The 26,418-nt window shown below is 45.6% G+C and overlaps 1 protein-coding gene across 2 annotated transcripts in view; it reads right to left on the bottom strand.

The window, feature by feature from the left end:
- The window catches only part of LOC126335094 (uncharacterized), a 789,781-nt gene that overhangs the window by 639,032 nt on the left and 124,331 nt on the right, over nucleotides 1-26,418 (bottom strand). For both annotated transcript variants that reach the window (XM_049998003.1, XM_049998004.1), the window contains exon 2: nucleotides 13,964-14,020. The gene's annotated coding sequence lies outside the window, so the exon portion shown is untranslated. The remainder of the gene's footprint in view (nucleotides 1-13,963; nucleotides 14,021-26,418) is intronic.

Here is a 26,418-nt window from a genome sequence, read left to right as displayed (position 1 = left end):
GTGCTCTGAGCCATTTGAACCATTTTTTTTATAATCTAGGGAGAAGCTTTCGGAACGTGGAGACAAGTACTACAGACCGTGGGCTAGATGAACAGATGTCTTTGTGGGATCAGGCGGCGAGGAGGCGTGTTTTTGTAGCTGGCACAGTGCATTTGTTTCAAACAAAATCAAATCATATCGCCATTATTACCATTCCAGAAATCAGGTTACCTTCCATTCAGAAGGCTGTTGCACACAGCGACTGGTATATTGACTAGTAAATAATACACTCCTGGAAATTGAAATAAGAACACCGTGAATTCATTGTCCCAGGAAGGGGAAACTTTATTGACACATTCCTGGGGTCAGATACATCACATGATCACACTGACAGAACCACAGGCACATAGACACAGGCAACAGAGCATGCACAATGTCGGCACTAGTACAGTGTATATCCACCTTTCGCAGCAATGCAGGCTGCTATTCTCCCATGGAGACGATGGTAGAGACGCTGGATGTAGTCCTGTGGAACGGCTTGCCATGCCATTTCCACCTGGCGCCTCAGTTGGACCAGCGTTCGTGCTGGACGTGCAGACCGCGTGAGACGACGCTTCATCCAGTCCCAAACATGCTTAATGGGGGACAGATCCGGAGATATTGCTGGCCAGGGTAGTTGACTTACACCTTCTAGAGCACGTTGGGTGGCACGGGATACATGCGGACGTGCACTGTCCTGTTGGAACAGCAAGTTCCCTTGCCGGTCTAGGAATGGTAGAACGATGGGTTCGATGACGGTTTGGATGTACCGTGCACTATTAGTGTCCCCACGACGATCACCAGAAGTGTACGGCCAGTGTAGGAGATCGCTCCCCACACCATGATGCCGGGTGTTGGCCCTGTGTGCCTCGGTCGTATGCAGTCCTGATTGTGGCGCTCACCTGCACGGCGCCAAACACGCATACGACCATCATTGGCACCAAGGCAGAAGCAACTCTCATCGCTGAAGACGACACGTCTCCATTCGTCCCTCCATTCACGCCTGTCGCGACACCACTGGAGGCGGGCTGTACGATGTTGGGGCGTGAGCGGAAGACGGCCTAACGGTGTGCGGGACCGTAGCCCAGCTTCATGGAGACGGTTGCGAATGGTCCTCGCCGATACCCCAGGAGCAACAGTGTCCCTAATTTGCTGGGAAGTGGCGGTGCGGTCCCCTACGGCACTGAGTAGGATCCTACGGTCTTGGCGTGCATCCGTGCGTCGCTGCGGTCCGGTCCCAGGTCGACGGGCACGTGCACCTTCCGCCGACCACTGGCGACAACATCGATGTACTGTGGAGACCTCAAGCCCCACGTGTTGAGCAATTCGGCGGTACGTCCACCCGGCCTCCCGCATGCCCACTATACGCCCTCGCTCAAAGTCCGTCAACTGCACATACGGTTCACGTCCACGCTGTCGCGGCATGCTACCAGTGTTAAATACTGCGATGGGGCTCCGTATGCCACGGCAAACTGGCAGACACTGACGGCGGCGGTGCACAAATGCTGCGCAGCTAGCGCCATTCGACGGCCAACAGCGCGGTTCCTGGTGTGTCCGCTGTGCCGTGCGTGTGATCATTGCTTGTACAGCCCTCTCGCAGTGTCCGGAGCAAGTATGGTGGGTCTGACACACCGGTGTCAATGTGTTCTTTTTTCCATTTCCAGGAGTGTAGATTTGAGATTTCAGTCGTCCTTTCGTAATTTTTTTTTAATTTTTTATTGGCAGATCTAGATTTCAGCTAGAAACTAGCCATTCTCAATGCACTATCATTTGTATCAATGCATGTAATGCCGGTTGGTCGGGCTTCATTCGTAGTTCATTGAATTTTAATTACTACTCCAATTTTTTTCTTTGTTTCCTTTACTACTTGCTCAATCTACAGATTGAATAACATCGGCCGTAACGTACAACACGGTCTCACTCCCTTCTGAACCACTGCTTCTCTTTCATGGCCCTCGACTCTTATAACTGCCGTCTGGTTTCTGTACAAATTGTAAGTAGTCTTTCGCTCCCTGTATTTTACACCTGTCACCTTCAGAATTTGGAAGAGAGTATTCCAGTCAATATTGTCAAAAGCTTTCTGTAAGTCTACAAATGCTAGAAACATCAGTTTGCCTTTCCTTAACCTATCTTTTAAGATAAGTAGAAGGGTCAGTATTGCCTCGCGTGTTCCAGCATTTCAACGGAATGCAAACTGATGTTCCCCGAGGTCGGCTTTTACTGGTTCTTCCATTCGCCTGTGAAGAATTCGTGTTAGTATTTTGTAGCAGTCACTTATTAAGCCGATAGTTGTGTAATTTGCACATCTGTCAACAATTACTTTCTTTCGAATTGGATAATAAATTCTTCTTGTAGCCTGTGGCTATATCACCTGTTTCATACATCTTGCCCATTAGATGGAAGAGTTTTGTCTTGGCTGGCTCTCCCAAGGCTATCAGCAGTTCTAATGGCACGTTGTCTACTGCCAGGGCCTTGTTTCGACTTAGGTCCTTCAGTGCTCTGTCAAATTCTTCACGCAGTATCATAACTCCCATCTCATCTTCATCTACGTCCTTTTCCATTTCCATAATGTTGCTCTCAGGTACATAGTCCTCGTATAGAGCCTCCACATACTCCTTCCAACTTTCAGCTTTCCCTTCTTTGCTTATGTTCTTTGTATAATTACGTAGGCTTCCGCTGTCAGAGTCAGTCGACATAAAAGTTTTCTGGGTGTGGTACTGGGTATTAGACCCAGAAGAAGGCCACTGCAATCGTGGCCGAAACGTTGGTTTTTTCTACAGCAGCAGTAGTTTTTACATTATGATGCGGTACTATACCCATATAACTTTTATGTCGACTGATCTCTTGGTATTCATATAGCTGCATCTCTTTTCTCCAAAGTCGTCTTTAATTTTCCTGTAGGCGGTATGTCTCTGTTCCCTAGTGAAATATGCGTCTGAATTCTTGCATTTGTCCTCCAGCCATTCCTACTTAGCCATTTTGCACTTCCTGTGAGTCTGATTTTTTAAACGTCAACATTTCCTATCGCCTGCTTCAATTGATGCATTTTTATAACAGTGGGAAAATGCTACTATCGGAGCACTAAAAATGTGAGTACGTACCTGTTAATTTAAAAGACTTTAACATGCATACGTGTCACTGGATGCGGAGATGTTGGGGCATGTTGTCAGCACAGCTGTTTCCCGGCCGTTGTCAGCTTTCGTGACCGGAACCGGTAGTTATGTCAAGTAGCTCCTCAATTAGCCCCACAAGGGCTGAGTGCACTCGATTTACCAACAACGCTCGCCAGACCCACACGGTCATCCATCCAAGTGCTTGCCGAGACCGGGACCTCTTAAGTTCGGTGATCTGACGGGAACCGGTATTACCACTGGTCCTCATCTACATCTACAACTACGTGATTACTCTGCTATTCACAATAAAGTGCCTGGCAGAGGGTTCAATGAACCACCTTCAAGCTGTCTCTCTATCATTCCACTCTCGAGCGGCAAGCGGGAAAAAGGAGCACTTAAATTTTTCTGTGCGGGCCCTGGTTTCTCTTATTTTATCGTGATGATCAATTCTCCCTATGTAGGTTGGTGTCAACAGAATGTTTTCGCAATCGGAGGAGAAAACTGCTGATTGAAATTTCGTGAGAGGATCCCGTAGCAACTAAAAATACCTCTGTTTTAATGACAGCCACTCCAATTCACGTATTATGTCTGTGACACTATCTTCCCCTATTTCGCCATAATACAAAACGAGCTGCCCTTCTTTGTACTTTTTCGATGTCATCCGTCAGTCCCACCTGATACGGATCCCACACCGCACAGCAATACTCCAGAATAGGGCGGACAAGCGTGGTGTAAGCAGTCTCTTTAGTAGACCTGTTGCACCTTTAAGTGTTCTGCTAATGAACCACAGTGTTTGGTTTGCTCTATCCACAATATTATCTACGTGATAGTTCCAATTTAGATTATTTGTAATTGTAATCCCTAAGTATTTAGTTGAATTTACAGCCCTCAGATTTGTGTGACTTATCGCGAAATCGAAATTTAGCTGATTTCTTTTGGTACTCATGTGAATTACTTCACACTTTTACTTATTCAGGGTCAATTGCCACTTTTTGCGCCATACAGGTATATTATCTAAATCATTTTGCAATTCGTTTTTGGTCATCTGATGACTTTACAAGACAGGAAATGACAGCATCATGTGCAAACAATCTAAGTCGGTTAGTCAGATTGTCTCCAATGTCGTTAATATAGATTAGGAACAATAGAGAGCCCATAACACTTCCTTGGGGAACGCCGGACATTACTTCTGTTGGCACTTGTCCAAGACCCTTTCGCCTTAATTTCCTACCTTTTTGCAATTTATGCAGTTTTAATTGACATTTCATGATTTCGATTTTATCCGTTCCCTCGTACTACAGCGATATAGGGAATATAGAAAATTGTATCTCGAAAGTGTAGAGGCCGGGCGCAGACAGACGCGGCTGCGTTTCGCGAGCAGTGAGGCGTCGCAACGCCGGCCGCAGAGGAATGCGCTGCGAATGGGATGGGCCGTGCCGTGCCCGGCCTGGCGAGGTCGCCGACACTCGCCCCGTCACAGCACAGCAGGTAGCAAGCCGGCGAGGACCCAGCGGCTGGCGGCTGGCGCGCACTCGGCCAGGTGGCGCTGCGCCCCTGCTGTTCCGACAGACGCGTGCCGAAAAGGTCCAGCACTCCATAATACGCCACAAACTACTTGCAGAATTCTGTACAGATCCGTGATAAATAAAATCATTTTAGCTTCCAACATGTTTCATTACCTCCCACCTCCACATTTCATTCCCCGAGCCCAATTTGTACCACGCTCTACGTCTACTCAGCAAGCTACTGTACAGTGAGCGGCGAGGGTTACTTCGTGCCAATATCAGCGAGGAGAGGAGGAACAAGAGGTTAGTGCTTAACGTCACGTTGTAACGGGCCATCCTCCTCTAGCATTACTTTTCCTCAACAGTAGTTATCGATACCAATATTATTTTTCGAATTTTCGACAGGTCAGTATTATCTCAGTTGCTTTTCTGAAAACTTTCACATAATTTTATACACAGTATGTTATATTTCAAGCTAAAATTTATGAAAAGAATTACTTTATAAAATATTTTAGTTTCGATGTTACAATCGATAAGCACTAGCTCTGAATGTACAGTTAATATTATTGTTTTAAAAACATTTTAATTTACGAATTATTGGCACACTTAAAACTTCTAATATTAATTATGCAATCCTATAGTGTTTACTATGTTTATTTCTGGATTCATTTATGAAATAATAACCGAAATTAATAATGTAAGAAAAATTGTAAACACTTTGGAAAGTGGTTATTTCCGCACAGTGTGGGAGTCGTAAGCTTGCCTCTGATGTGACCGCATGTATTTTTGTATAATAGGTGCGGACAATGTAATTTCGGCTATGTTAATGCCAAAAATCAAAATATTGTACGATACACTAAAATGTGAGGAAATCAGTGGAAAGTATATTTACGAAGAAAATGCTGCAACAACAATCTTCAAATTTATTTAGTTCAAACCAACGGTGAGTACCTGATGTGAGGTTATCAGCTTGAAGAATCACACCCCTAGACAAGAAAAACTGGAGCCATCTCAACATGACAAGCTAAGTAAACTTGAAAGTTTGTTGTAATCTTCGCTCCTCCCAAATTTTCATAAAAGGCTTTGCTTATTAATTACTTGGACTGGACATTGTTTAATTTGGGCAACAGATGGAAGAAGGAAGGAGAGGGAGAGATAACAACTTCCACAACGAAATCTAAATTTTTATTTGTGGGACACCCGCGCCGGCCACGGCGGCCGAACGGTTCTACGCGCTTCAGTCCGGAACCGCGTGGCTCCTACGGTCGCAAGTTCGAATCCTGCCTCGGGCATGGATGTGTGTGACGTCCTTAGGTTAGTTAGGTTTAAGTGGTTCTAAGTTCTAGGGGACTGATGACCTCAGATGTTAAGTCCCATAGTGCTCAGAGCCATTTGAACCATTTGAGACATCCGTAACTGTTCGGCAACATGTTCGTGCTAAACGAATCCGTCAAAGTTGTGAAATACTTTTTTGACCGAAGTCTTGCACTACGCAAGTCGCTATACACTACAACGGTTTCGGGGTCTTAGCCCCATCCTTAGGTGTACCTGAGATCTAGCAGTAGTAAGACGTCACGTCCATGTCCTAACAGGCAAACATCTACCGCATGTCAACCGTCAAATCTACGTAAATTAGATTTTTGCCTATTAGTCGTTAGAACGTGGACATGACGTCTTACTACAGCTAGATTTCGGATACATGTGATGAAGGGGCTACGATGCCGAAACCGCGGTTGTGTATAGCGACTTATGTCGTGCATGACTTCGGTCAGTAAAGGATTTTACAACTATGGCGGATTTGTTTACCATGGACGGGACAAAAATGTCATTAGAGACGGAGCACTACTTCGGATTAGGGAAGGATGGGATCAAAGGATCCAGCCCGGCATTTGCCTGGGAAATGAAGAAAAACCTACGTCAGGGCTGTCGGACACGGGTTTGAACCGTTGTCCTCCCGTATGTGAGTCCAGTGCGTTAACCACTGTGCCACCTCGCTCAGTAATATTGTCCATATTGTTTCTTATCCCTTTCTCGTATTCACCGAGAGATATAATAAATGGTTCATATGGCTCTGAGCAGTATGGGACTTAACTTCTGAGGTCATCAGTCCCCTAGAACTTAGAACTGCTTCAACCTAACTAACCTAAGGACATCACACACATCCATGCCCGAGGCAGGATTCGAACCTGCGACCGTAGCGGTCGCGCGGTTCCAGACTGTAGTGCCTAGAACCGCTCGGCCACTTCGGCCGGCAGGGATATAATATCCATATACCTCTGTACACACCCTAATCTCCCTTACCCTTTTCCCGTGATCCCTATGCCAGACATTCGATGCACACAGTACAATGGTAGCACAGTCATTTTTCGAAACTGTTTCTCTAAATCTACCCGACGGGACTTTCGTGAGACCTACGTCGTCTGTGTCACGTTTCACCACGGACCACACCAACCTGTCACCATCCCAGCACCGCTTCTCTGAATTCGTTTGAGATGTATTGTCCTTTACAAGAACTCCAGACGTTTGAACAATCGAACTGACTGCACTAGGATTTTGTACGTGATATCCGTTACAGATGCACCGCAGTTTCCCGGAACCCTTCCAAGAAACCCAAGCCTTTCATTTGCTTCTATGTTTTTCTCTCATCCGATATCGCATCTTGGTATAACACCTAAATACTTAAACAATGCGATTGGCTGCAGACATTGATCAGTAATACTGCAATCAGTTACTGTCGGGTTATGTCTCTTTGTCATCGACATTGCCTGCATTCATATTCATCCAATAAGCTGCAATTCATTACATCAAATGGAAATTTTACTCAAGTTTTTCTTCACTTCCCTACGATCGTCCGACAGCGACATTGTCCTATAGACAGATGCAGCGTGTCACGGTGAATGACCAAATAGTTTCGAGATTTCACGACAAATGTATATGGGTAGACTTGCTTTCGGTCACTACATCCCTTACACCCTCTGGGTTTCTTACTACTGCCACTAAACGGATTCATCTTGCGAGGTAACATCCCAAAGATTTTCGGGCTCACATGAGGTTCCTCTTCGTCGGAATGTCTTGGCTCCAACTCGTCTAGGGGTTGAAACGCATGTGTCGCATTACACACCCTAAATTAGAGACTTGTGACCATTTGGTTAAATTGTCTGGCTGATGGCAAGTTTGCGAAGTACAAAATTAATGTAACATATAATAACAGCAATAATAATATCGGGAACTAAATTAACGACACATAAATGATGTAGGTCACACAGTTGCGATTTTGTTAGAATAATGTTTATTTAGAAAGCGAACTCATAGCGAAAGTTGTCGTATTTAGAGTTTCTGTTACACTCGAGCGCGTCGTCGTCGATGGCATCATCCACATGGTAGAAGAATTGGGAGCAGTAACAGCGTACGTTGTAATATAGAGCATAATAACTGGTAATGTACATTGTCCACTCACATTAATGTGACAACCTGTCAAAAGACAGAACGACCCCGTTATGCAGCGTGTATCGCTGCCAGACGTGGAGGTGAAGTTCTGGAAGGTACCGCCAGGGACGTGGAGCCATTACGACTCCAGTGCGGTGGCTAACTGTGCTAGATTTCGTGGTTGGGAATCTCCAAACCGAATAGCCGAGTCGAAGTGGTCCCACCGATTCTCGACTGGGTTTTAATCCGGAGAGTTTGGTGGCCAGGGGAGTACAGTAAACTCATCCTGGCGGTCTTCGAACCACGCACATACTCTACGAGAGACACGTTGCAGTGTCCTGCTGGTAGATGCCATCGTACCGAGGAAAAACAAACTGAATGTAGGGGCAGAAATGGTCCCCAAGCGTAGACGCATACTTGTGTCTATGCACTGTGCCTTCCAGAATGGCGAGATCGCCCGAGAAATGCCACTGAAAGATTCCCCAGACCATAACGCTTCGTTCTCCGGCCTGTCGCAGGATCCTAGCTTTCAGACGTTTCAAGTAGTACCAGCCAGTAGCCAAATGCCTGATGAACCACAAAACGTGATTTTACTGAAAGGCGACCTATCACCACTCAGTGGACATCCAGTTACGATAGTGACGTGCAAATTCCAGCTTTCGTCGCCAATGGACAGCAGTCAGCAGGGGTGCTTCAACCACGCGCCTGCTGCGGAGGCCCGTAATTAGCGTCGTTCGCTGAACGGTCGTTGAGGAGACACTGTGGAGGAGATACTGTATTTCGGTTTATCTGGGCTGTCAATTTCTCAACAGTTGCGCGTCTGTTCCCCCGTACACATTTCGCAGGCGTCTTTCACCCCTGTCGTCTATGACCCATGGTGCATCACAATCGTCTCGGCGCCTCTTTTGGATAGCTCCACTTTGCCGTGCACGGTACACTTTAACCACAGGGGCACACGAACAAACGTAGCCGTTTCGGTAATGCTTCCGCCCTTGTGCCGAAAGCCGATGATCATGCCCTTTGGGAGTCAGATAAATCGTTCCGTTTCCACATTACGACGACGACAATACTGATACCCTCGTCCGCACGACACACTTTATATATCGTCCACTGCTAATGCTGCCACTTGCCGTTTGTCGGTGGTTACCGTGCGTTGACGTCGAGCATAGGCGGTGATCGCATTAATGTGAGTGGGCCCTGTATGTACGAATCAAAAAAGTAAACTCCGCCCGAACAGGCCATGGAGGCCTAACGGCACCGACCGGCCGCCGTGTCACCCTCAGGCCACAGGCGTCACTGGATGCAGATACGAGGTGCGACAATGAAGTAATGAGACTGATATTCTTTACAAGATGTAGCAACCCTGCAGGTTTGCGTAGGCACAATATCTTTGACCTTGGTCTATAAGCTGCTTCTAGTCCAAGCGGCTCATTGATTCAACTGCACAGTCGAGAGTTGCGCTGTAATAAGTTAACTCGTGTTTGTGTCTCTCGACACGGAAATGGAACCGCATAATATTGCGCAACGGTATGCCATTTCTTTTTGCGTTAAATCGGGTGAAAACGCGACAACAACTACGGTAAGCTCCAGAAGGCTTTTGGAGAGAAGGTTATGTCAAGAGCTCAAGTTTTTCGTTGGCATAAAATGTTTAGTGAAGGCAGAACGAAAGTTGAAGATGAAGACCACAGTGGACTACCATCAACCTCACGAAAGGATGCCAACTTGGCCAGGGTGCTTGAACTCGTACGATCTGATCGAAGATTATCCGTGAAAACGATTGCAGAAGAACTGAACATCAATTGAGAAACGGTTAGTCTAATAATAACTGAAGATCTTGCTATGAGAAACATTTGTGCAAAAATGGTCCCCGAAAATATCACACGACAACAGTGACAAACACCCGATGTTTTAGAGTAAACGGAAATCAATCCATTATTGTTGAGCCGTGTTATCGCTGGTGATGAAAGTTGTTTTTTTCAGTACGATCCAGAGGCAAAACACCAAAGTTCGCAATGGTGCTCATAGGGATCACCCAGACCAAAAAAGCTCGCATGTCAAAGTCAAAAGTGAAATGCATCCTAATGTGCTTCTTTGGTTCCAAGGGAATTGTTCATAAAGAGTGGGTGCCTCCTGGACAAACAGTTAACCAAAAGTACTCCAAAGAAATTTTAGAAAGACTTCGTAAAAGAGTTCTTCGTGTCCGTGCCAACATTGCTGATAATTGGATTCTGCATCACGATAATGCGCCATCCCATACTGCTCTGTTAGTACAGCAATTTTTAACCTCCAAACAAATTTCAGTACTACCACAGCCACCTTATTCATCAGATATCACTCCGTGTGACTTTTTTCTATTTCCAAGAGTCAAAACGGCGGTAAAGGGACACCATTTTCAAACAACACAAGATGTCCAAAAAGCTGTCACGAGGGTCTTGGAGGATATTACAGAAGATGAGTTCCAGAAATGTTACCAACAACGGCAGAAGCGCTGGAAAAAGTACGTGCAATCAGAAGGGAACTACTTTGAAGGAGACAGCACTAAACTTGACTAAAACGGTATGCAACATTTTTTTCCACATCAGTCTCATTACTTTATTGTCGCACCTCGTATGGAGGGGCGTGTGATCAGAACACCGCTCTCCCGGCCGTATGTCAGTTTACGAGACCGGACCCGCTACTTCTCAGTCAAGTAGCTCCTCAGTTTGCCTCACAAGGGCTGAGTGCATCCCGCTGGCCAACAGCGCTCGGCAAACCGGATAGTCACCCATCCAGGTGCTAGCCCAGCCCGACAGTGCTTAACTTCGGTGATCTGACGGCAACCGGTGCTACCACTGCACCAAGGCCGTTGACAATATACAGTACGAATAATAAATTATTACAATAGATTGTACGAACTTCCAGCATGCTGGAGTAGCTTGGGTCAGCAACTTCTGTTAACCAGTAGAACGAGAAACCAGTCCAAAGTTGCAAATTTTACTTTGTATTCACCCGATGACTTGTGGGTCTCGGCTCGAAACTAGTCATATAGTGAATAGAAAGTAAAATTTGCATCTTTGGATTGGTTTTTCGATCTGCAATAGACTGTGACTAACATGGGAACGGCTGCTTATGAATGAGCACTGGCCATGCTTGATCGCACAGGAAAATTACACTCAACAGCATAGCAGTAGTGGTTCTGCAAACTTTACAACAGTCGCAGTAGTAGATATGCAAGACTGGGAAATTTCATGTTGTTCACTTATTTATTTATGAGCAGCTACAAATGGGGAATATAATGAGACCATTGTAAAGTAGTAGTAATAAATCAAATGCCGAAGTATGTTGAGAAGGGCATACACTACGCCTAGAGTATTCCCTTCATGTAACTTATTGGTTGCGACGTCGAAAGTTTGAATCCTTTACACTTGGTTCCGAAGCCACATTGAAATGTTTGAATCAAGACGTTTCCGACCCTGGTCTGTAAATGTTTTTATTTATGTTTGCTGGTAGGACCTTTGGGTAACTGAGAACGACCTAAAGGCCGAAACTGGATAGACTCATGGAATAAACAAACACATTTACAGAACAAATGGTTCAAATGGTCCTGTGGACTATAGGACTTAACTTCTAAGGTCATCAGTCCTCTAGAATTAGAACTACTTAAACCTAACTAACCTGAAGACATCACACACATCCATGCCCGAGGCAGGATTCGAACCTGCGACCGTAGCGGTCGCCCGGTTCCACACTGTAGCGCCTAGAACCGCTCGGTCACTCCCTGCCGGCTTTACAGAATAGAAAAGCTTATTATTTCGTTATAGTCCACAATGTCCTGCTGCTAGTCCTTAATTATTTCTAACGTTGAAAGGATCTTCAATTTAAAACATATCAAGTAATGGGATACGATCTTTATTTTACAGGGCATATACGCAACAAGCATCTTGAGCACACGCAATAAATGTTTTCATGTACGAGGGTCGGTCAAAAAGTAATGCCTCCCATTTTTTTTCTACTTAAAAAAATTAAGTTAAGTGAAAAATTTGAATTTGGCGCCATTCCTCAAACCTTCTTCTGCAATCCTCTGCAGTAGTAACTTTCTGTGTCAACAGGTGGCAGCACAGCAGAAGTTTGTAAGATGGCCGACATCGATGTTCGTTTGAGACAGCGTTGTGTGATTGAATTCTTGAATGCAGAAGGTGAAACGCCCATACGCATTCATGAAAGACTGAAGAAGGTGTATGGTGTTGTGACAGTGGATGTCAGCACTGTTAGACGATGGGTTCGTCATTGTAAGGAAGCTGCAGGGCAAACACCGTTGACTGACGAAAAGCGGAGCGGCAGGCCGGTGAGTGCAGTGACTCCACACAACATTCAGCAAGTTGATGACATCATTCGTGGTGACCGTCGGGTGACTGCAGATGAAGTGTGTCGCATTATTTCTCTTAGTAAAGGCAGTGTGATCACGATTATTAAACAATTGGGGTACTCAAAAGTTTGTGCACGGTGGGTTCCAAGAATGTTAACCGATCAGAATAAAGAGGCAAGGAAAACAATAGCCTCCCAACACTTGCAGCGCTTCCGTTTGGAGGGAGATGAGTTTCTGAAAAAAATTGTGACCGGGGACGAAACATGGGTGCATTTTTTTGAACCCGAATCAAAGAGGCAGTCAATGGAGTGGCGTCACACAAGCTCGCCGAGGAAGAAAAAATTCAAAACTGTGCGATCGGCAGGGAAAGTTATGGCAACAGTTTTCTGGGATACAGAGGGTGTGATTCTGGTTGATTTTTTGGAGCAGGGATGCACAATAAATTCTGTTCAATACGTCATAACCCTCAAAAAACATAAAGCACGTCTTCAGCGAGTTCGCCCAACAAAATCAATGGCAGATGTTCTTCTTTTGCATGACAATGCAAGACCACACACCAGTCGTCACACCTCTGACGAGATTGACAAAATTGGATGGGAAGTTTTGCCTCATCCCCCATACAGCTCTGACCTGGCACCATCAGACTTCCATCTGTTCGGGCCACTAAAAGAAGCTCATCGTGGGATTCATTTTGAAGATGAGGAGGCCGTCAAAACATCCGTGCGTCAATGGCTTAGGAAGCAGAGCTCTGATTTTTACCGTGCTGGGATACATGCCCTTGTTCAAAGATGGACCAAAACTGTAGAGATGGGCGGAGATTACATTGAAAAATGACAAAATGATCCTCAATGTTGTGGTTTTCAACCTATGTAATTGCATTTAAATTTCCTGACAATTAAACGTAGAAAAAAATAGGAGGCATTACTTTTTGACTGACCCTCGTATATCTGAGAATATCTGTAAACATGTAATATTATGGCACCAAAAACAATTCGCGAGAGGTCCCGCCGTGCATGCAAATGATTTGAACGGGGCTTCCCATTGTTTTCAGCGGGACGTCTGAATTATCAGTACTTCACCTGGAGTAACAACGAACGCACGTCCGTACTGCAATGTCCCTATTGTTGTAGAGCTTACTGTCTTTACGGTGCTGAAAACATTCGACATGGCCGTCAGTTTCACAAAGAGAACCTGTTGGTCGCAAAGATGACTGAACGACATGGAGCAGGACTACGCAGCAGCTGCTGAAAGCGCGCATTTCAATAGTCTCTGGAATGTTGTCCACGCACTTGCTGAGTCAGTACTGCGCCTGGATGCGACTCGTCTTACACCCATCCCGTTAAATATGAAGTGTGCACCGCATGTCTTTTGTATTTCCAGTGTATACGAACACGATGCATTTCTATTAGTCGAACATAAAAACAGTTATTACATTAACTATTACAAATCCAGACATGCTTTCCAATCAATGTTTCTTACATTCTTTGCTAATATTCTATGCTTATGGAAAACAATATAGTGCCCGCAAAAAGACTGATCATTGTATCGGTTCCTACCTGCACAGGATACTGTTGGCGAGTGATGGGGTGATAGTTGCAGAAGTTGTCTGTGACCTGAAACAAAAATCGAAATTGGAATTGGCGTAAATATTCAGTACACAAAGTATTCCCTTATTGAATACAAACAAAATATCTACATGATAAAGAAAACGATTTTTAAGCCCGTAGGTATATATATTTCTAAGATTACAACGTATTTTTGTCAGATACGAATTGGAGATTACACAAGTAATTTAATTACACTGCGTGTCATCAGTAAATAGAGCACTTACAAAGAGTATTTAGGTCATTCGGCAAATGAATATCTTATGATACGAAGAGGATTCTAACAACAGTTCAAGAAAGCAGTCTACCATTTTCCTCGTATTGTCAGATTATTCCGTTACTGCTTGGTAGAGAATTTACTCATTCAAACATAGATGCTCACCCAACTGCTACTTAGCATTTGCAAAAAAATTTTAAAACTATTTCAACAAAATCTTTCTGGGTATTAGGCCGCGACATTTTGGAACTAAAATCACTATCGAAACAGACACTTCAACCGTCTGTGCAGCGGTCCTCTCCAGGGCGTCGTAACTGTTGGTTTCTGGGGACGGTGTTCCCCACACACCGCCGTGTCTCGGCTGGCACGTGAGAAGCTAAGTGTCTTTGCTGAACGTTATTGGAGCACGGCCTCGCTGCGAGCGACCCCTATCCGACTGAGCGTGAGTCCTCGCCAGCTGTACACAGTAGCACCCACCCGAGGCCCTGTTCCGGCAGAATTAACAGCGAGCCAACAGCCACCGTGCGTCTTAGATTAAATGGTTCAAATGGTTCTGAGCACTATGTGACTTAACATCTAAGGTCATCTGTCCACTAGAACATAGAACTACTTAAACCTACTAACCTAAGGAGATCACACACATCCATGCCCGAGGCAGGATTCGAACCTGCAACCGTAGCGGTCGCGCGGTTCCAGACTGAAGCGCCTAGAACCGCTAGGCCACTGCGGCCGGCTACTCTTAGACGTCCTGCTGCAGGAGCGTACAACCTGCCGATCGGCAAATGCCAGCCTATCACTTTCTAGAGTAGCAGAGGCATCTGTTTTCGTTACAGCCTCCACTCCACATATACCTAGACTTTGAACTCCCCAATGACCCTCAAGGAAGGGTACGTATGTTCTGCCCCGCATTTCAGGTAACGTTCAAACGATTGTGATTAGAATTTTAAAGTTTTGTGAAGTGTCCAACATTTTTTTCAAGATTTTAGTTAGACTGTTTTAATGTGTTAACAGAGTGACTGGCTCACGCATATTTTACGTAAGTGATCAGCCAGTGACATTATCTGTGTCCTACTTTTAGCACGTTTGTCATTTTACTTGTGTTTTAGTCTCCTGGGTGCATTATTTGTTCTCTCCCGTTGTCTTAGCATGTATGATAGCATTTTAGTAATTTGATCCACATTCGTTTCTTTTAATGTGTGTAAGGGCGCTGATAACCTTGGCGTTGAGCGCCCATGAGCACCAAACACACACACACACACACACACACACACACACACACACACACACACACACACACACACACGCACGCACGCACACACACACACACACACACACACACTGACGTATGTTGTCACGCTACAACCGAAATAGGACGATATATAGGAAAGACTATCCCCAGAAACGAGCAGTTTAGTCACCTTGATGAGGACAGCTTCAAAGCTGTACATGGTGATGTGTCAGCGCATCTGTTCAGATATTGCCACTTGTCTGCGTCTCTTATGGATTCGCAGATGTCTTCATGTCTCAAATTTGTTTGTCGGTTCTGCGTTTGTACTGTGCAGTGTTGAAATATATGATGAGATGTTACTGGTCCCCTACAGCTACATTCTATTCGCTGAGCGACGTGCAGTCGATGAGGTGCATTGGGTAGGGGCTGCGTCCTATTAAAACGTGTATCATGCTTCGTCCGGGGTTTACCTGGCGCTTTCAACGGTTCCCGATTGTCGGGAGAAAAGGAATAAACTCTGAGGCCTTTAACACTGGTTGCTCACTCGCGCTGCCACGCATTCACCAGTCATTGTTATAGCTGGCGCCTGTCCCTTAAATCTTCCCCCTAATTTCCATTACTTTGGACTGTCTGTCCCTCTGCAGCTATTATGTCGCAGCTCGCTGACGAATTGTTAGGTCACCTGTTATATCAAGTATTTTGGTAAATATTTTGGGATAACAGCGATCAGAAAAATACTTTAGATAACGTAAATCACATTTATTGGTAACCAGTGTCTGTCCAAAGACGGACCATCTTCAGACCGTACTCCAAAGTCGATGTGTGGAGACAGGTCCACGGGGCAGGAACAGCAGAAGTCTCGGGATGCTGATGGCAGCAGTTGCGTCAGGAATACGTCTTGTCTGCTCAGAACCACATATCAGAGTACTGTGGTTCTGAGTAGACAAGACGTGTTGCTGACGCAACTAATTAGATCTGTAGATGACCCTGAGTGATCCAAACGCGTACTGTAATTAAAAATGTGCAATTGAGACTGAACGATACATGAGAATTAAATATCAATACAGTTACAATTTCTGACAAGACTAATATAGCCGGCATAGTGTAAATGGTGATAGTTGAATGAGAAGCGACGTTATAGGAAAGACCCGTTTGCAGGAAATCGATATTCGAGGAAAGCTATGTGACGCTGCGCAGGTGTCACGATAGTGCGTTATAAGACAGATTGGGGAGCGTGAGGGGACACAAACACACACACACACACACACACACACACACACACACACACACACACACAGAGTTAATATTTCCTTCGCGCGAGTCGACGTAGCTAGTACCAATGCGAAGTACCCTCCCGCATGCACTGTACAGTGACTGGCGCAGGATAAATTACGCTGGTGTGGAACTAGCCAATGCTGTGCACCATTCTACCGGCCGTAGTGGCCGAGCGGTTCTATGTGCTACAGTCTGGACCCGCGCGACCGCTACGGTCGCAGGTTCGAATCCTGCCTCGAGCGTGGATGTGTGTAATGTCCTTAGGTTAGTTAGGTTTAAGTAGTTCTAAGTTCTAGGAGACTGATGACTTCAGCAGTTAAGTCCCATAGTGCTCAGAGCCATTTGAACCAGTTTTGTGCACCATTCTGCCGAGCCATTGACATGCGGCTGTCGGAGACAGCAGAAGGTTCCTTCGAAGCAGTGTGCTGGCAGGTGGAGAGAGGAGGCGGTCGTTGTTTATACCGCAGGGAGCGGCCGCCCAAGGCAGTCCGGTCTTCCGTAATTGTGCCGCGGCCAGCGTGGGCGGCTCCCGCCGGTTACGCAGCTGGGCGGTGCTTTCAGCGGCTCCCTGCCGTCTGGACACATCTGCGCCTCACGGAAGGCTTCCCTAACAGCGGCTGAAAAGCGCGGCGCATTCCGCACGCGTCGGTGGGCGGGAAGTCTATCGAGCTTGACGCTGTCGAAGTGCACGTCGCCCTGATCCCCACGCCTGGACAGCTGCTCGCTGCCAGTTTACCTTTTGTTTTGATTTGTTGTCCTTTGGTCTACAGGCGATACAACCAGCAGCTTATCTTATAGGTGGTGCATCTGACGGTGAGAGATTTGAGTGAAGTCATACATAGCACGTACTAGGTGACAGCACATCATATAAAATCTTCAATCAAGTCAGGTGTTGCTGAGGGAATAAAAGTATGAAATCTTGATTCATCATTATTTCCTCGTGAACTTATCGGTGCAGTGTCGGCACGGTTGATAACGTATTTGCACAGTTGGTTTAAGAGGTGGCCGGTTGCCCGTACCTCTCGCCACCCCGTTATCCCCTGAGACGGAATATGTGTAGCCCTTCTGCCTGCGTGTAGTGTTGTCCACGTAAAAGTGAGCGAAAATTCTCTCCGTGTTTGCGAATCGTATAACTGAGATGGGTCTTGGGCACTGGTCCGGTATTTACCTAGTGGGATATGGAGAACCGCCTAAAAACCACATACAGACAGACCGGTACACTCATCCTTGCCGTTAATCCACCTATCCTATTCGTTCCGGGCTCCGGCGCTCCATCTAGAATTCCGGAAGAGGCGCGCTGACGCGCCCAACTACCCAGAATGGTGAATAACATTATGGAATAAAACTAAAATACTAAACTCCGTCCGAACAGGCCATGAAGGCCCAACGGTACCGACCTACAGTCATGTCATTCTCAAGCCACAGGCAACATTGGATGCGGATATGGAGGGGCATATGGTCAGCAAACCGCTCTCCCGGCCGTTGTCAGTTTTCGTGACCGTAGCCACTACGTCTCAGTCAAGTAGCTCCTCAGTTTGCCTCACAAGGGCTGAGTGCACCCCGCTGGTCAACAGCACTGGACAGGCCGGATGGTCAGCCGGCCGTTGTGGCCGAGCGGTTCTAGGCGCTTCAGTCTTGAACCGCACAACCGCTACGGTCGCAGGTTCCAATCCTGCCTCGGGCATGGATGTGTGTGATGTCCTTAGGTAGTTTAGTTAGGTTTAAATAGTTCTAGGTTCCAGGGGACTGATGACCTTAGATGTTAAGTCGCCCAGAACCAACCGGATGCTCTCCTATCCAAGTGCTATCCCAGCCCGACAGCGCTTAACTTCGGTGATCTGACGGGAACCGGTGTTACCACTGCGGCAAGGCCGTTGGCCTAAGATTATGGAATAAGATGCTGACAGTAGTACAATGTATAAGTTTTGCTATTTTGACAATAAATAACTCACGCTCGCATAATTGTTGTGGCCGATGAAGACTACAAGTAAGAAGGGAGTGGAAGATTTTGAAATGAGATGCTACAGAAGAATACTGAAAATCAGCTGCTTAAATCCGATAGCTAATGAATAGGAACTGAAACGAAATGCGGAGAAAAGAAATTATTGCACGAATTGACTAAAAAGAGGCATTAGTTGATAGAAAACATCCTGAGACGTCAAAAAAGTTTCATAATTGAGGAAAGTGTGTGTGTGTGTGTGTGTGTGTGTGTGTGTATGTGTGTGTGTGTATGTGTCTGTGTGTTTCAGAGAGAGAGAGAGAGAGAGAGAGAGAGAGAGAGAGAGAGAGAGAGAGAGGCGGGGAGGGAGGGGGTTAAAATTGTAGAGGGAGACCAAGGTTCAAGTGCAGTAAGAAGGTCCAAGTGAATGTAGGTTGCAGTAGTTTTTCAGAGATGGAGAGGCTTGCGTCGAAAGCTGCATCAAACCAGCGTTCGGACTGAAGACCTCGTTCTACGATAGGCGAGTCTACTGTGTGTCATGGTCGTGAGATGACTCATGTGTCCTTGTGCACAGGACCTCTTCAAGTCAGTGGAAACGTCGCTGACTCTCAAAGTTTAATAAGGCAGAGATGATAGTTAGCATTCCCTCAGCGCTCATAATATCGTTCAGTGGCAACCAAATGTTTATTCAAGTTAGTGTGTAGAACCTGTAAGGCCGGGCACATACCATCTGACTTTCAGAAGAGTATCATCAGAAGAGAGCAAGTGCTGCTATTTACGATAACTATTGCAGTAAGTCTAGAAATTAGTGTATTTCTGTGGTAAATAAAATTACGTACGGTACCATTAATGAGGAGAATTATCTTTCTGAAATGGTACATGACAACGATCTGTACGAGAAGAATATGGGAAACAGATTAAAAATTGGCCCTCAGTACTACCCACTGGAAAGACATATACGTGAAAATGGCTACGCATCGAAAACTGAGCAGCAGTGGTGAATGCAGATTAAAAGGATCTTTTAATCCAACCAATGATAGCCAGTGGCACAGATTGTTATCATTTGTTTTCGCTGCACACTATTGATGAGAATTAATTGCCGGCCGCTGTGGCCGAGCGGTTCGAGACGCTTCAGTCCGGATCCGCGCTGCTGCTACGGTCGCAGGTTTGAATCCTACCTCGGGCATGGATGTGTGTGATGTCCTTAGGTTAGTTAGGTTTAAGCAGTTCTAGTTCTAGGGGACTGATGACCTCAGATGTTAAGTTCAATAGTGCTTAGAGCCATCTGAACCTTTTTTTTTTTTTTTTAAGTAACTCCTCCTAACGCAGATAACGTTTTGTGAACTAACGCAACTCTGGGCCGTGACAAATGACTGCGTTGTAAGACTGTGGTTTCGTACACCAGCTAAGGGACAGCCCTCTGGTTAGGCCACTCGCGGCGGCAGTTAACAGCCCTCGCCATCCCCAAGCGTCCTGCGCGATTTTCCCGCTGCACAGCGACTTGCTGGGACATTCTCCTCACGCACAGGATGTAAGCCGAGATGTAGAACTGGTACAGCAAGCTGCAGGCGCAGCGAAATGTCAGCAGCCGCACGCCGCGAGATTCTGCAGCGCCGTCACGTAGCTTCCACAAGCGTAACCTCCTGCCATGAATTTGTAGTGTCCGCGCCTTCAGCGAATCTCGAGGGGGATGAGAGGGGCGGCGAGCTGACGGTATGTCAGTGCAAGTGTAGAAGACAGTTTTTTGATTCACAGTAGCTGAGAATGTTCTTCCCACAATCACACCACATTTACTGCGATTACTCGAAGTTACACTGCCGCCAGCGGTAATTTCATGCGGTAGATGAATCCAGCAGATACGTTCACGAGAAACTATCCTGTATCCAAAGAAAAATCTCGCTGCCCAGAGTCAGGCCGTCCACTGTGGCCGAGCGGTTCGAGGCGTTTCAGCCCGGAACCACGTTATTGCTACGGTTGCAGGTTCGAATCCTGCCTCGGGCATGGAAGTGTGTGATGTCCTTAGGTTAGTTAGGTTTAAGTAGTTCTAAGTTCTAGGGGACTGATGACCTCCGTGTTAAGTCCCATAATGCTCAGAGCCATTTGAACCATTTCTGATTCTCCTGCGTTTGCATGGGAACTGCGAGCTTCATGTCTTCCCCGAAAGCGATGTCATCTTTCAGCAGTTTAATTGTTCGTGTCTCGGAGCCAGAATCGTGCTACAGTGGCTTGAGGAGCATTATAGTGAACTCACGGTGGTGTTTCGGCGACCAAATTCTCCTGATGTAAATCCTATGGAAGCCATCTGGATCGCTATCGGGCGCCATTGACGCGTATGCAAATCAGCGGCCCGTTATTTACACGAATTGCACGACCTCTGCATAGATATGTACCTCCATAAACCTAGTAAGCAAATCTACTAACAAACCGTCCGATCCCTGATACGCAGAATCAGTTATGTATTCCAAAGAAGCTATTAAGTAGGTGGTCATAATATTTTGACTCATGAATGTACAACAGTTTTGACGTCCTTTTGAGTACTATTCTGAAGAACATGACAATCACTGTTGTTACCTTTAAACAGGTAAATCATCACGTAAAATTATACGAGACATTTGTCATGTGGTGTTACAGTTACACAGCCATTTTAAGTGGATTTTTCTTCTCTAAAAGTTTTCTTTTTTTATTTCTATTTTTTCACGTTTCATTCAAATGGTTCAAATGGCTCTGAGCACTATGGGACTTAACTTCTGAGTTTATCAGTCCCCTAGAACTTGGAACTACTTAAACCTAACTAACCTAAGGACATCACATACATCCATGCCCGAGGCAGGATTCGAAACTGCGACCGTAGTGGTCGCGCGGCTCCAGACTGTAGCGCCTAGAACAGTTCAGCCACTCCGGCTGGCCCACATTTCATTCCTCTCTCTCTTACGAACAGAGGTGGACCTCTTTTGGGCGTCCTGAGCTAACAGTTACAGGGTAAGAGTGCTTTATTCTATGATGCATTTTCATTATTTCGAAATGTTTTGCCAGGGATTTGGAGTGGGGCGGGGGGAGCGTGTTATCGAGGGCAGTTCGGATATTCACCTTGCGGTCTCAGGTAAACTATGGAGAATAAAAGGGGGAGGAGGTGTGTGTGGGCATGCAGAGTTCCAAACATGCGTATTCGCCGAATACCGTAGTCTTTGACCACAAGGCCCGACAGGACGGTTGCAGCGCAGCAGGCAGTGTGCGTGTGTTGCAGTGACACGACACCCGTTGCGAAAGGGACCGTCGCGTGCGGCTTGAGACGGCGGTCCGCGAGGTCGCCACGTGGGCGGTCCAAATGAACGCATCCAGGCCGTACACCCGGCCAGTGGGAGGGCTGGAGGGAGGCATCCTGTCATTAGCCGGGCGCTCCAGACTCCCCACTGTCTAGACGGCGACTTGCGTGTTGGATTGTACACGGCACTGAGCCTCGCAAAGCGACGAGCTGCTCGTCGGGATGGACGACACAGAGCAGGGCAGACGGTAACGGTGAGGTAGCAAACGCTTAGTAGAGACACTGTACGCTCGTGTCGAGAAGGGCCGGCTATAAGCGATGCTCATTTACATTCCGCGTCGTTTCCTCAGATTACTTGCGTGATGGTTCCTTTAAATAAACCGCGACCGATTGATGTTGAGATCTTTCCCCAAACTAACGAAGTAAAAATGACGGTTTGTATATGTCTGTACGCGCCACATCTCTCAGAACTTGTTTAATTTGTCCTTATGCGAGACGTTTCACCTCTACTTCAAAACAAAAAGACATAGGTTTCATATGTCTGTAGTTCCTTTGTGGCTTGTTTATCAGCCTCCTAGCTGTGCGGTACGAAATGTGCTCTAAAATTATCTTTAACTGCATACAGAAAACATTGGTTTTTTTTATCAAACAAAACAAAGAGTTTGCTTTCGAAATGAATACAGCCTAGCAGACCATTCGCAAGTGGAGAACGATCTTGTAGAACAAAAGAGTTCTGGGATTTATTCTCTTCGAGGAAGTTATTGGCTCAGCTTCAACAAAATCTATATCGGCAGCCCTTCAAAAACGTGGCATCCTGTGTTAGAATCAGAACAATATAGAGGGTAGTCCACTGATCGTGACCGGGCCAAATGTCTCACGAAATAGCGTCAAACAAAATAACTACAAAGGATGAAACTTGTCTAGCTTTAAGGGGGAAACCAGATGGCGCTATGGTTGGCCCGCTAGATGGCGCTGTCATAGGTCAAACGGATATCAACTGCGTTTTTAAAAAAATAGGAACGCCCTATTTTATTACATATTCGTGTAGTACGTAAAGAAATATGAATGTTTTAGTCGTACCATTTTTTTCGCTTTGTGATAGATGGCGCTGTAATAGTCGCAAACATATGGCTCACAATTTTAGACGAACACTTGGTGACAGGAAGCTTTTTTAAATTAAAATACAGAACGTAGGTACGTTTGAACATTTTATTTCGGTTGGTACAATGTGATACATGTACTATTGTGAACTTATCATTTCTGAGAACGCATGCTGTTACAGAGTGATTACCTGTAAATACCACATTAATGCAATAAATGCTCAAAATGATGTCCGTCAACCTCAATGCATTTGGCAATACGTGAAACTATATTCTTCACAACAGCAAGTAGTTCGCCTTCCGTAATGTCCGCACTCGCATTGACAATGCGCTGACGCACGTTGTCAGGCGTTGTCGGTGGATCACGATAGCAAATATCCTTCAACTTTCCCCACAGAAAGAAATCCCAGGACGTCAGATCCGGTGAACGGGCGGGCCATGGTATGGTACTTCGACGACCAATCCACCTGTGATGAAGTATGCTATTCAGTACCGCTTCAACCGCGCGCGATCTGTGTGCCGGACATCCAACATGTTGGAAGTTCATCGTCATTCTGTCATGCAGTGAAATATCTTGTAGTAACATCGGTAGAACATTAAGTAGGAAATCAGCATACACTGCACCATTTAGATTGCCATTGATAAAATGGGGGCCAATTACCCTTCCTCCCATAATGCCGCACCATACATTAACCTGCCAAGGCCACTGATGTTCCACTTGTCGTACTCATTGTAGGTTTTCCGTTGCCCAATAGTGCATATTATGCTGGTTTACGTTACCGCTGTTGGTGAATGACGCTTCGTCGCTAAATAGAACGCGTGCAAAAAATCTGTCATCGTCCGGTAATTTCCCTTGTGCCCAGTGGCAGAACTGTACACTACGTTCAAAGTCGTCGCCATGCAGTACCTGGTGCATAGAAATATGGTACGGGTGCAATCGATGTTGATGTAGAATTCTCAACTCCGACGTTTTTGAGATTACTGATTCTCGCCCAATTTGTCTGCCACTGATTTGCGGATTAGCCGCGACAGCAGCTAAAACACCTACGTGGGCATCATCATTTGTTGCAGGTCGTGGTTGACATTTCACACGTGGCTGAACACTTCCTGTTTCCTTAAATAACGTAACTATCCAGCGAACGGTCCGGACACTTGGATGATGTCACCCAGGATACCGAGCAGCATACATAGCACACGCTCGTTGGGCATTTTGATCACAATAGCCATACATCAACATGATATCGACCTTTTCCGCAATTGGTAAACGGTCCATTTTAACACGGGTAATGTATCACGAGACAAATACCGTCAGCACTAGTGGAATGTTACGTGATACCACGTACTTATACGTTTGCGACTATCACAAAGCGAAAAAAGTGGTCCAACTAAAACATTCATATTTCTTTACGTACTACACGAATATGTAATAAAAATGGGAGTTCCTATTTTAGAAAAAACGCAGTTGATATCCGTTTGACCTATGGCAGCGCCATCTAGCGGGCCAACCACAGCGCCATCTGGTTTCCCCCTTCAAGCTAGACGAGTTTCGTTCTTTGTAGTTTTTTCGTTTGATGCTTACTTCGTAAGATATTTGGCCCGGTCGCTATCAATGAGCCACCCTTTATACATGCGAATAGTGAAAATTGGAAAATGAAATTACACAGACAGCTGCAATTTCTCAGTTTATTGTGGAACTTCTAACAACTAATGTGAATACACTACATCTCGCACCATGTTTTAAATTCGGTAACTGTGTTGCTCGTCAATTGTCCCTATCCGTTTGTTACAGCCCAAGTCTTCATATAAAGAACAAGATGACTTCCATGACAGTTGAAAAGAACGGCTGGATAGGAAGCAAAAAAGGAATAAAGCTGGAAATAAACTGAGGGCAATGCTTCCATTAGACTTCATACGGAGAGAGAGAAGTTTGGAACAAAGAGGAGTTAGGCAGAGTGATTCGGTATCGCCACAGCTATTCCCAACGGACATGAAAGAAGAGTACAGATCCCAAATCTGTGAAGCTAAGAACAAGTTCATGTTGATGAAACGTACTATAAGCCACCTTCGTCTTGCAGATGACACTGTACCGTCCGCCTCTAGTACTGGTGCACTCCAGCAACGCATGGAACGACTTCATAGAGTAAATTCTAAGCCTAGTATGATTACCGTTTATAATAAGACCAAAATATTGTAGAATGCTGAGTCAGGTCACCCACCAAATCCCAAAGAACTCACTACAAAGTAACAGTGAAGTTATACAACCAGTTGAAGATTTTTATGTAGGACAACCTACATACATACTTCGCAAGTAACCATGGCAGAGTGTGCCATGTATCATTCCCAAATGGAGCGACGGAAAAACAACCGTCTGTATGCCTCCATAGGAGCACTACTTTCTCTTACCTTGTCCTCGCGGCCCTTATGTGAAATGTACGCTGGCGGCAGTAGAATCGTTCTGCAGTCAGCCCCAGATGCTGTTTATGTAAACCTTCACTAGTGTTTCGGAGAATGTACGCCATCTTGCCTCCAGGGTTTCCCCTTTGAGTTCATGAAGCATCTCCGTAATACTGCTGTATTGATTGACCCTACCGGTAACAAGTCTAGCTGCTCGTCTCTTAATTGCTTTGAGGTCTTGTTTTAATTGCAGCCTGGTTGGGGTGCCAAACACTCGGACAGTACTCAAGAATGGACCTCACTCGTGTTCTATATGCAGTCCGTTTTATAGATGAGCTACACTTCCCTAAAATTCTCCCCACAAAATCGAAGTCGACCGTTCGTTTTCCTTACTACCTTCCTCACCTGACCGGGTCACTTCATAGAGCTTTCCAACGTTACGCCTAGATATTTGATCCACACGAGTGTGTCCAGCAGCACACCACGAATATTGTATTCGAATTATTACGGTATATTGATCATTTTTACTTGTGGGCGGTCTAACTACATGGACTGTCTAATTAAAACTGAATGAAACACAATTTACGTGTCATGCGCGTTTCGCTTTTATTATCTGCAAGGTATCTTAAGAGGCCTGGAATATGGATATATTTTTTATTATTTAGTATACATTTTGGGGCAAAGTACCTACACGTTATAAACAGTTGTGGTGGTTGTTTTTTCTACGACGTAGTAATATTCTAAATTCTACTTACAGGTTTCGTGGACGAGTTTCTACATGTGATGTTTCTGTTCTATTTTTTCTGCTGTTCCTCTTATGATTGCTACTTGTGGTTTTTCTTTTCCACATTTCACAGCTACAGGAACTGGACACTTGTTTCGATGCAATGTTTTGGTTTGTGTTGCCGACTGTTGGATGTTATTGCAAAAGATGTAATGTTATTGCCAGCTTTCCAGCGTAACTTTTAAGATATCTGTGATCTGTTTGTGTG

The sequence above is a fragment of the Schistocerca gregaria genome, chromosome 2, assembly GCF_023897955.1.
Source record: "Schistocerca gregaria isolate iqSchGreg1 chromosome 2, iqSchGreg1.2, whole genome shotgun sequence".
Taxonomy (NCBI): domain Eukaryota; kingdom Metazoa; phylum Arthropoda; class Insecta; order Orthoptera; family Acrididae; genus Schistocerca; species Schistocerca gregaria.
This window is presented reverse-complemented; position numbering and strand designations above follow the sequence as displayed.